Genomic DNA, 11,543 nt, shown 5'->3' on the forward strand with positions numbered 1-11,543 from the left:
ATCTCTGTCAAATAAATAAATAAAATCTTAAAAAATTTTTTTAGGGGTGCCTGGGTGGCACAGTCGTTAAGCGTCTGCCTTCGGCTCAGGGCGTGATCCCAGCGTTCTGGGATCGAGCCCCACATCACACTTCTCCGCTAGGAGCCTGCTTCTTCTTCTCCCATTCCCCTGCTTGTGTTCCCTCTCTCGCTGGCTGTCTCTCTCTCTCTGTCAAATAAACAAATAAAATCTTTAAATAAATAGATAAATAAAGAAATAGATAAATAAATAAAAATTTTTAATTAAAAATAAAGTCCTCATTCCCCAACATAAACTCTGCCACTTTCAGCCTTCTACTGAGCACACCACCTGGGTGTGAGGAAAACATCCCAGATGAGAACCTTCAGCACTTTGCAGTGAGAGGCAGGGAAGAGAACACTGGACTGGGAATCAGGAAGCTTCATCTGTGCTCGGCTTTACTAAGTATGAGACCTCACTGGTTCCTCTATCACCTCTAGGCCCCAAACTTCCACCTCTGTTTCTTCGAAGATTAAAATTCTGATTTCACCTTTCTACTCACTCCCTGAACTCAACAAACAAAACCAAATTCATCTTTCCTCTATTCCAAACCCCTAAGGCCTGTTCTTCCTCCTGACTTCCCTATTCTTGATGCCTATTCTGCCAGCCACTCAAGCCTGAAAACCGCAACATCACCTCTGACTTGAGACACAGAACTAACTGTTCCCTTCCCCTCCGACCTAATCAGTCACCACGTCTCTCTGCTCAACCTCCAAAATATCTCCTGAATGCACTGCCCGCCTCCTCTTCATTGCCAAGGCCATCGATTCAATTCAGGCCCTCCTCATCATCCCTCACTTGGGACTACTACCATGAATGCAACTAAAGTCCCTCTCTCGCGCGCCCGGGTGGCTCAGTCGCTTAAGCATCTGCCTTTGCCTCAGGTCATGATCCTGGAGTCCCAGAATCCAGCCGCATCTTGCTCCCTGCTCAGCGGGGAGTCTGCTTCTCCCTCTGACCCTCCGCCCACTCATTCTCTCAAATAAATAAAATCTTTAAAAAAAAAAAAAAAAGGAAAGAAAGAAAAGCCCCTCTCTCTGTTTCTCCTCACTACCAATCCATCCTCAGTCTGGCATTTAAGACCCTTCAACACCCAGTCCTGACCTCTCAGCAGCCTCACCTTCCACTATGCTCCTTTATGTCTCCCAGGGTCCAAGTGGTTTGGACATGCGGTTTCCTGATGTCCACCTCATTTGTGACACCACTCCCCCACCTCTGCCCAAGCTATTCTTCCCTCTAGAATGCCCTCTTCTTTCCATTGCTTCTCATCTTCATGGTAGTGCCATTTAAATACCACTTCTTCAGTTGAAGTGTTCCCTGATATCCCCAAGGGGGCAGTATCACACCCTCCACTTAACCACTAAGCACCTCGGCTGAACCTCTTTTACAGCACCTAAGAAACTCCTATTACTCCTTTCATTTTCTGGTGCCCCTAATCTTCCTACCAGATAATTCGTTCCTTGTCAGTAGGAAATATGCCTTATTCATCTTTGTATTCCTCAGAACAGAGCCTCCCAAAGACTGCCAACGGTATAGTGGCATGCCATGAATGAGTTAAAGATGTTACAGTGATCCCCACAGTCCTCCAAGCGGTCACAAAGGGACTTCAGCAGCCAGACTCCCCACTGGTCAAGTCTCAAGCATTCTCAACTACCTGCTCCTTCAACCAGGCAGACACGGCGATAACTCGGAGGCGCTCAAAGAAAGCAAAGCGGCACACTGGACACAGTGATGCCCAATAAACATCTGCGGAACTAAATCTGACAATAATCCACCTGTTCCCCTTCAACCACTATCTCCAAGATCACTCAGCACCTAGGCCTCTTTGAACATTTCCGCTGAATATGTTCTGGTTATCTTTTTAATAATCACCAGCTTATTAGCTGGCTACACTTGCCTTACCGTCCAAAGCTCACATCAATACTGTATTGCATAAAATAGCAGAGGATATGCACAAACAATTCACCGTGAAGAGACTCAAAGAGTAAAATTCAACATTATAGAACAAAGAAGTGCAAATGCCACTTTATACTACTAAATAAGCAGAAACTTGTAAGGAAAATATGTATTTCTGTCCAGCTATGGTAAAACAGGTATATCCATTTAACTGTTAGAAGTACCAACTGGTACAACATTCCTAAACAGCTGTATGGCAATACATACAAAAACACTCATTCCAGTTTACACAATACACCCAGAAATATACCCTAAAAATACAATCAGTCAAAAACATAATACCAATAGTATCTACAATAATGTAAAGTATTAAGTGAAAACCAGGGAGCAGCATAAATACCTAACATTGAAAGATTTACGTGAATTACAGGAGCATGACTTGATGAAATATTTCGCAGCCTTTCAAAATGTAAGCATACAGGAGCGCCTGGGTGACTCAGTTGTTTGACTGTTGGACTCTTATTTTGGCTCAAGTCATGACCCCGGGTTGTGAGATGGAGCCCCACGTCAGGCTCCACGGATCAGTGGGAGTCTGCTTCTCTCCCTCTTCCTCTGCCCCTCCCCTCACTCACATGCGTGCACACGCTCTCTCTCTCAAATAAATAAATCTTTTTAAAAAAGCATATAAACTAAAATTGTGACACCTATAACATGGAAATGTTCCATGACCTAATAAGTAGAAAACGTTCAAACTGCATACACCATAATTAACCATGAGTAAAAAATATATACATGTGTATATGCACATATATATATATATATACACACATGTTTACCTATAAAAATACATTTTTTTAATGGAACACCAAAACAAAACCAACTATTTTGGGGTGACAATCTAAATATTTAACAATTTATTTATTATCAATTCTTCTGAACTTAAAAAAGAAAAGTTCCACCATACTGAGGAAACAAAGGGGTTCCAGGATACAAGCTTGACAGAGCCTCAAGAGCCTCAAAAAGAGGTCCACCCCTCCCTTCCACTGCTCATTTTTGCCTTAACTGAGAACTCTCATGCATTCCTTATCACAATGACCCCTATATGACACCCCCGGACCCCCGCTTTCCAAGGCCAACAAGCCACCTCAACTGTTTTGAACTCCCCAATCATGCAGAACAAACATAAAGTCTAAAACAAAGAATGTCGGGGCGCCTGGGTGGCACAGCGGTTAAGCGTCTGCCTTCGGCTCGGGGCGTGATCCCGGCGTTGTGGGATCGAGTCCCACATCGGGCTCCTCCGCTGTGAGCCTGCTTCTTCCTCTCCCACTCCCCCTGCTTGTGTTCCCTCTCTCGCTGGCTGTCTCTGTCAAATAAGTAAATAAAATCTTTAAAAAAAAAAAATAAATAAAAAATAAAAAATAAAAAAAAAAATAAAACAAAGAATGTCTACAACTGTGTGTTACTTTAGCAATGAGTAAATAGCCAAGCCCAAATTCAATTATAAGCCCTGGAGTATGTAGTACTGTCACATTCAAGTTTCTGGGATTCTCAAAGCCAACTGGCTGACTCAGTAGTGGACTGTACCACAGCTAAAAAGCGGTATGGAATCGTGGACAAATCAAAGAACCAAGGGCCAGGTACAAAGAACTGAAAACTAAAAACTCCAGCCTAAAGCAGATGGGTAAAAAGTAGCTGGCCATGTCTTACAAATCTCACCCAGCCAGAGTCCGTAAGGCAGGATGGCAAGTCATTTTATTAACAGATTAAGCTTTCTTGAGCTGCTGAGGTCTAACAAAAGACTAGTATTGAAAATATATCAAAACATAATTTTCAGCACTGATGCCCCACAAGGATAATATTAAAGCAGTCTTCTAATTGTTCTTTCTGTAGTATCACCATTGTCTAAGTTTAATAATGAAAGACCAGGATACAATAATGGAACCAAAAAAATCAGTTATTGTGAATCAGAAATAATAAAGACTAAATTGCCTTTCTTAGAAGGGCATTTCAGCAAAAGATAAATTGAAGGACTAATAAATAAACATAACCACTAGGAAAAAAGTTTAACCTTTTGTTTCTATTGCTGTGTTCTCAGTATCTAGACTCTCAGAAATGCGGATATATACGATCATTCATGACAATCCATACACAGCAGATACCAGGATAAACAAACTATTCAATACTTAACCAAGTTCATCAGAGCACAGGGCGATTACCACTCCAGAATGTTGACACAAAAACTGAAGGGCCTCTCAAGCTCCAATCATATGCAGATAGGATGAGCCCCTGTGCGGTTACTCATTCAGAACATGAGTGGAAGATTAACCTACCCTCACTTCTCTTCAAACAAACTCCGACAAAGCGGCAAGCAGTCTCTTCAGAGGATGTTCATCGTCATCCTGTTACAGAAGGAGCCAGTTCAGCCTGGACCTGCATCTTCAGGATTCCACGGTCTTACTACTGCCCAACATCACTCCACCCGGTCCCACTTTACTCTTCCTGGATGGACTGGCCCTCTAGATTAAGCCTCTCCTGTCGCCTTCTCAGGCATTACCAAGCTCTTGTTTTCTAAGCAAAGCTCTCCTAAACCTTACTCACCTGCAGTTCACTGCACTGGGGATCACCCAAATAGCCCATCAGAGCTCTTTATAATTTCTGAAAGAGAGAAAAGGAAGCTTTTAAATACATAGTAGAAAACCCCATTGCTGATGTATCAGTTCTGAAGCATTTGTATCCAGTATTCACAGCATATGTTCTTTTGGTCCATAGTATTTCAGTAAAATGTAGCATACCAGGCAGGACCAAAAGTCCTGAGATAAGAGACCAGAGATAAAACTTTGGTTTATTGTTGCTATTACTTAGCTGTGTGACCTTGGGCAAGTCACTTGACTTCTGCAGGCCTAAATTTCCTCATCTGGAAAATAAAACACACTAGATAGAAGTAGCAGAGCACATTACAATGGAAAGAGCACAGGCTCTCCAAGACAGAACACCAGCACCACAACTTACCAGTCTTATGACATTTGTTAGCTAGTTCACATTTGGCCTAAATTTCCTCCTCTGCAAAACGGAAATAACAACTATCTTAGGGTTGTTATGAGAATTAAAGGAGAGATAATGAGTTGTAAAAAGCCTATAGTAAACATACTGTGCGGTTTATCATAAAATTCTATAGATGGTAATTACCATCATTACCCCCAGCCCTAAGGTTATAAGAATTCAATTCACAAATATTTATTTCCTTAAAAGATCAACAAATCAAAACTGTACCAACCTGACAAAAGAATTAACTGTTTCACTAACAATTCATTACAGTTCCCTTAAACTAATGGGAGTTAAGATTATCAATATTACTTGACATCACAGGAAATAGGAGAATAGTCCCTGTGTAACATCCAAACTGGGTTCAGTGCTCATGCCTTCCCTGACTTCTCCCTCTGCTTTCACTAGTCCTAGTGTACCCCAGCAACAGCGAGGTCTTCCAAAAGCCAAATGACACCAACTGTTTTCAATGGTCAGCTGACAGGAACACAACTAAAGATGGAGAAAGGGGAACAAAGTCTTATTATTATTATTATTTTTTTTAAATCTTTTTTAGTGGGCACCTGGGTGGCTCAGCCAGTTAAGCATCTGCCTTTGGCTCAGGTCATGATCCCAGGGTCCTGGGATCGAGTCCCGCATCTGCATCTCTGCTTAATGGGGAGTCTGCTTCTCGCTCTCCCTCTGCCTGCCACTCCCCCTGCTTGTGCTCGCTGGCTCTCTCTCTCTCTCAAATAAATTAATTAAATCTTAAAAAAAAATAAAAATAAATCTTTTTAACTTTATATACTTAAGTACTGTTCAATTTTGTTTACCATAGCATGCATCAGTTTTTGCATAAAAACAACTGTTTAAGGGGCGCCTGGGGGGCTCAGTAGGTTGAGTGTCTGCCTTCGGGCTCAGGTCAGGATCTCAGGGTCCTGGGATCAAGCCCTGCATTGGGCTCCCTACTCAGCGGGGAGTCTGCTTCCCCTCTCTCCCTCTGTGATCTCTCTAGCTCCCTCTCAAATAAGGAAATAAAATCTTTAAAAATAAAAAAACAACTGTTTAGAACTATATTAAATATACATATTGCCTAGTGACAGGAAGCTCGCCTTACAGGAATATTTTCACTGCAAGGAGAATTTCCACAGAAGAAAGCAAAAAGGCAAATTCAGATGTGCTGAGAACACCTAAAATATGGCACAGAAATAACAAAAATCACAAACATTCACACTTCAGAATGGTTCAGTCAAAAAATATGCCATGCATTCTTTGAAAATCTAATGATGAATCTGGGGGTTTTTGGTTCAAAAGCAAGACGAATATACAAACTCTGGTTTTACCAGACAACTTCCTGCTCTTAGAGAAAATGACCCAGTACAATTTATACAAGTAAACAAGTTGGTATGACTATCTGGCAGTATGCTGAAAAACTTTCAATTTGTTTTAGACAATTGATAGCTTTTAAAAAGTATATTATACATACTTATATATTTAATATATATAAATTAAAAGTCTTCATGTTACATCTACAGTATTATTTTTTAAAAAGGAATATTAACTCTATTAAATTCAGTATTACTCAAAAGTATTATCTCGGCCACTCCTGAAGTGACAAACCACTGTGTTTTATGTTGCTTCTAGCCAATGCTACATAAATCCTGACTACACCCACCAATTTAAAGGAACTGTAAGCTGGTGTGGCCACATTCTCCACACATAACATAGTTCTTTCCCAGAAAACAGTTCAAAATATTACTTAGAAATCAAATTATATTTGAATGTACACTTAATCTAAGTTTATGAAAACAAACAACCAGACAATTTGCTTATAATTTTTAAGTAGCTCCTCGCCCTATCTTGTTTATCAACAAGTTGATAAACTTGACCCAAAATCCTCTATGCATTTGAAACAATAGGCAAAGGACGGTATTTCTTGTGCTGAGCCAGTATTTGGATCTTAAATATAGCCTGACAATTATAAACTAACTTTTATTTAATATTAATGCCAAGCCTACCTCTTTAACAGGGAATAAAAATGCATGTATAAGATCCGGTCTACTTATTTGTAGGTCCCTCTGCAATATTCTTAGCCTCTCATGAATATGCTGTGTATTTTTAAACTACACAAGGCCCTCTGAAGTAGGAATGATCTCTCCTGTTGTTTTGGCATCACTCCCCTCCCCAGTAAAAACACTGGACAGTCCATAAATGTATACAGACTTTATAATGTGGACTGAATATTTTTGATATTAGAAAATGAAAAATCTTCCTAACAGAGGCAAAAGTCAAAGTTTACCACCTGATGGAGAGGTACTTAATGACTCCCCAAAACGACAGCCTTACCTAAAAATAGTGTCCTAGCTTCCCAGCCAAAAGGATAGACTAAAAAAGCTATGTCTTTATTCAGCTACAAGACACCGTCTTCAACTTAGCACCAACCTTTAATACTGTGGTATTTCCTATTTTATAATACTCTGTGTAACAACCTGTTTGATAACCAACCACTAACTTTGTTTTGAAGTGAATACTAATGTTCACATGGTCTAAAAGTGTGAATATTGTGGAAAATGTTCTGACACAATTCAGGCCAAACAACACTAGCCACAAGAGATTACCAATTTCTGAATATTCAATTTTTTTAAGTTTTTATTTTATTTTTATTTTTTATTTTTTTAGTATTCTCTACACCCAAGATGGAGCTCAAACTCACAATCCAGAGATCAAGAATCTCATGCTCTTCCAACTGAGCCAGTCAGATGCCCCGTAAGTATTTCATTTTCAGACTACAAATGAATATCACCATCGGCTAAGAAGCAGTGCACTGGTTCCTTTCCACAAAGTAATCTGTCAATTTAAATAGATAAATAAAAAGAAAAGATTCTGATTGGAAGGTCTAAGGCATGAATATGCCTCCATCTGTAAGCTGAAAATAAATAAATTTTAAAATCCACATTTGCTCTGCCAAGAATAAAAATAAAACAATATATCATACACACAAGCACTGAGTTTCAAACACAAGCAAATGCGGCATATGCACTTACAAAAGGATCTTGATTTACGTCCGCCTTCCTCTCCCAAGTTTTGTTTTGTTTTTTGTTTTTTTGTAAGGCAAAATGTCAATAGAATGCCTCAATCTGGAAAAAAATAAAGCACAGCTTATTTTTCTTGATCAGATGTTCTTATAGATAGGAAAAGTTTGTGAGAGGATTTCAAAATCCAAAGGCTACCCATATGTGTTGGGGAAAACACACACACACACACACACAAATCTACAATGGGCCCTAATAACTTTACATTTTCTCAATAAACCATAATAAGATATTTTTAATGAGAAAATTGCTTGTGAAAAACATAAAATTAGCAAACTTCTCTCCTCCTCCCCATTATAGAATACTAACTGTTCACTAACATTTTATCAATAATGTCCTTTAAATCCAAAGCATTAGAAGTTAAAGCAGCACTTCCAATTCATACACCACGTGACCAGAAAATAATGACAAACCAGTCTTATCCCCTAAAAAACTAAATAAAACTCAACACTATCGTTTTTATTACAAAATAACTATGGGAGAGACAAATACTATTCCATTTTTCAGAAAATAAAAGGAGTGACTGATGCCTAAAATCAATCTTTCCAATGTTAAGGGTGTTCCTGACAAGAGTCCCAGTAACTTGGACACACAAAATCCACATAAACAATCACTAACACTCAATGTAGAGTATGTGACAGACATCAATACACATATGAAATTAAGACATCCAATTAAAGTTACACAAGGAAATTTACATATAATTACCCCTGGTGAAGATACTGATCAAGGATAACTGCAAATAACATTTGGCTCTGTATAAACTCCACTGTGGTTGCAACAACTTACAAGTTTGGTACATTTGACACATTTTTTCCTTTCTAAAGCTAGCCCTGCCTACACACCCATTTGACTGACTGAGCTATTTGGAAAATAAAGATGGTCCCATCAAATTACTTAGTTTCAGCCTCATCCTTATGCATTGATTAAAATAAAGAAGGGAAAATGGTAAATCATTCTTAACTGCAATCTCACCTTACACATCTCACCAGCACTGTAGTTCTTTAGTGATCAATTACTTCATCCAATTCCTGAGGCAAACAGAAAAGTAAAATGTGTCTGTACACCAATAACAGACGTGATCAGTAGCAAATACTTCATCAGCCCCAAGTGAGAGGGCTTCTAAATTTCAAATGGAAAAAGTTACCAAAATGGTACAGTATGCAGTTCTGTAAATGATTGTTTTGCTTTCAAATAAAAACATTTCCTTTCTGTGTGATGGAAGAGTAGACTATAAAACGCTTTTAAGATCCAAAACGTAAAACACACACACACACACACACACACACACACACACACAAACCCCATCTCTTTCAGCACTGATTGATCTTACTTTCAAAAAAAGAAGAAAAAAAGAAATGAAGGACAAGAAACCTCATTAATATAAGTTTAAGAGAGGGCAAAATTAAGAACAAACTAGCCAGGACAACTCCTCCCCCCACAACCCCACACCCCCACCCACACCCGGCATCCACTGTCTCTAGAGTTATACATATTATATTAACGATTTGCCTGAAAAGTCGAAGTTGTGAGGGAGAAGAAATAACAATTTTGAGTTTCAAACAAAACCTGAGGATCTCAATCCAAGAACCACCCTAAGACCCTGGCTTCCAGCCCTGTCTGAAGGATCCTCAGCGAAGGAGAGGGTGCAGAAAGCCCAAATAATCTGGGGGTAGAAGAACCAAAGTTCCCTAAATAAAACTGCAGTCCCTTAGCCCTGGAGAAGGGGAGTCTTAAAAGAATCTCCCAGGAAAAGCTAGTCTGTTTTTATTTTTGTTGATGTGCTTGTGGGCCAATGAGAATTTCCGAGGAGGGGGCGGAGAGAGGGGGGAAAAAAGTGAAGCTCAGGCAACAGCCCCCGGCGGGGGAGGGAGGGGGCGCACCCCTGACCCACTTTTGCCCACGCCCACCCTCGGCCCCCGCCCCACAGCCGCAAGTCCGAGCCCTGAGGGGGCGATCAAGCGGGGCGTGGGAGGCCCGCACCCTCCCCACCCCCAGCCGCGACCCGGAGGAGGGGAGCGTGCTAGGCGGCTCGACCCCCCCCCCCCGCGAGTGCCCGCGGCTGCAAAAACCTCCCGCAGGCTCGCGGCCCGGGTCTGCAAAGCCCCCTCCACCGCCTGGGCCCCGGGCGCCGCGGCCCCCAGCGGAGGGGAAGGGGACCGAGGAGGGGAAGAAGCTGTAAACAGCCCCAGCGTCCGGGCCTCGCCTCGAAGAGCCCCGCTTCCCAGGCCCCGCCGCGGGCCGCCTGGGTCCCCAGCCCGTCCGAGGGCCGCCCCTCCCGGGGCCCCGGGGACCGGAGGGGAGTCAGGTCTCCTCCCCAGAGGGCTCCGGCAGCTCGCAGAGCGGTCCCAGCAGCAGAGAACGGGGAAGTCAGGACTTACCTGTCATTACTTTCTACGCCATCTTGGATCCACTTGTCAACGTCCCCACAAAGCATTATGGGTAAGAAAGAGCCTTTAAAGTGACTCCCCCCCTCGGCCCCCGACTCCCGCCTCCCGCCGCCGGCGCCGCCCCTCCGGCCGCACCTCCCGCCCGGAAAGTTGCCCCGGCTGGCGGGCCGGCCCGGGCGCCTGCGGGCCGGCCCCCTCCCCTCCTCCGGGCTGTTTGCATTTAAAATTCACCCCCATTTTAAAAAGGTGGCTTTGGGTTTTCCTCTTGGCTCCTGCCCCTGGGTGCCCTTTCCCCCCACCCCTCGCCTCCGCGACTGTTCCCTTTGCCCCGCCGCCCTCCTGCCCTGGCAGACACCCCACGTCTGCATTTAATCAGCCCGAGGTTTCCCTGCTGCTGGCAGCAGAGAGCTGCTCATTGATTTATTTATGCGCATTTATGCGTCTGTTACTGCTCTACACCCTCGGTGCCCGGCGGCGGGCTTCTGCGGCCGGCTCCCTGCCCCGGGGCAGCCGGGGGTCGCCTGCAGGGCCCGGGAGCCCGGCAGCACCGCAGACCCGTCGGCACTCTCACTCCCGCATCCGCGGGCGGAAAGGTGCCTCTATCCTGGCAAAGCGTTCCGGGGCCGTCGGGCTCCAGGACCTGGGCGGACACTGTCCCCGAGTCAACCGGCGTCAACGCGCGTTTGGGGGTTGGGGGAGAAGTAACAAGCTAAATGCAACTTTTATCCATTTGATCTCCCTCCTGCTGTCTCCTCCCCTCGACCGGTAACGTGATCCGCGACCCTCTAGGTGGGGACCCCTCCCCTAGGAATGTGGCATTGGGCACTGCCGAGTCCACCCTTTCGCATTCCAGGCAGAATGCGGACTGTGACTTCCCGGGGCAGGTAACTCGGGGGGCTCAGGCTGCGGGATCCGACACGGACAGGAGGCGCGCCAGGGCTCTGAGACAGAGTCAGCAAGAGGAGAGGGTCCGGGGCTGGGAGGAAGGTGCACCCACCTGGGTCCACCTGCCGGATCCCAGCGGGGAGGCGAGCCCTACAGGCTGGGCAAGGGGAGGATTTACCCGCGCCACTCCCGCCTGGGATTT

At 43.6% G+C, this 11,543-nt stretch overlaps 1 protein-coding gene across 5 annotated transcripts in view; it reads right to left on the minus strand.

The window, feature by feature from the left end:
* The window catches only part of HELZ (helicase with zinc finger), a 152,458-nt gene extending 141,930 nt beyond the window's left edge, over positions 1 to 10,528 (minus strand). For 2 of the 5 annotated variants that reach the window (XM_040640374.1, XM_040640370.1), the window contains exons 1-4: positions 10,448 to 10,513; positions 9,042 to 9,097; positions 8,019 to 8,111; positions 4,552 to 4,608 (exon numbers count right to left, since the gene is read on the minus strand). The gene's annotated coding sequence lies outside the window, so the exon portion shown is untranslated. Of the gene's footprint in view, positions 1 to 4,283; positions 4,353 to 4,551; positions 4,609 to 8,018; positions 8,112 to 9,041; positions 9,098 to 10,447 lie in introns of all 5 variants that reach the window. The other 3 variants (XM_040640371.1, XM_040640372.1, XM_040640373.1) reach the window with 3 other exon arrangements.
* Positions 10,529 to 11,543: the final 1,015 nt, after the last annotated feature.

This window comes from Ursus maritimus, unplaced genomic scaffold (genome assembly GCF_017311325.1).
Source record: "Ursus maritimus isolate PB19 unplaced genomic scaffold, ASM1731132v1 scaffold_24, whole genome shotgun sequence".
In the NCBI taxonomy this organism is placed as follows: Eukaryota; Metazoa; Chordata; class Mammalia; order Carnivora; family Ursidae; genus Ursus; species Ursus maritimus.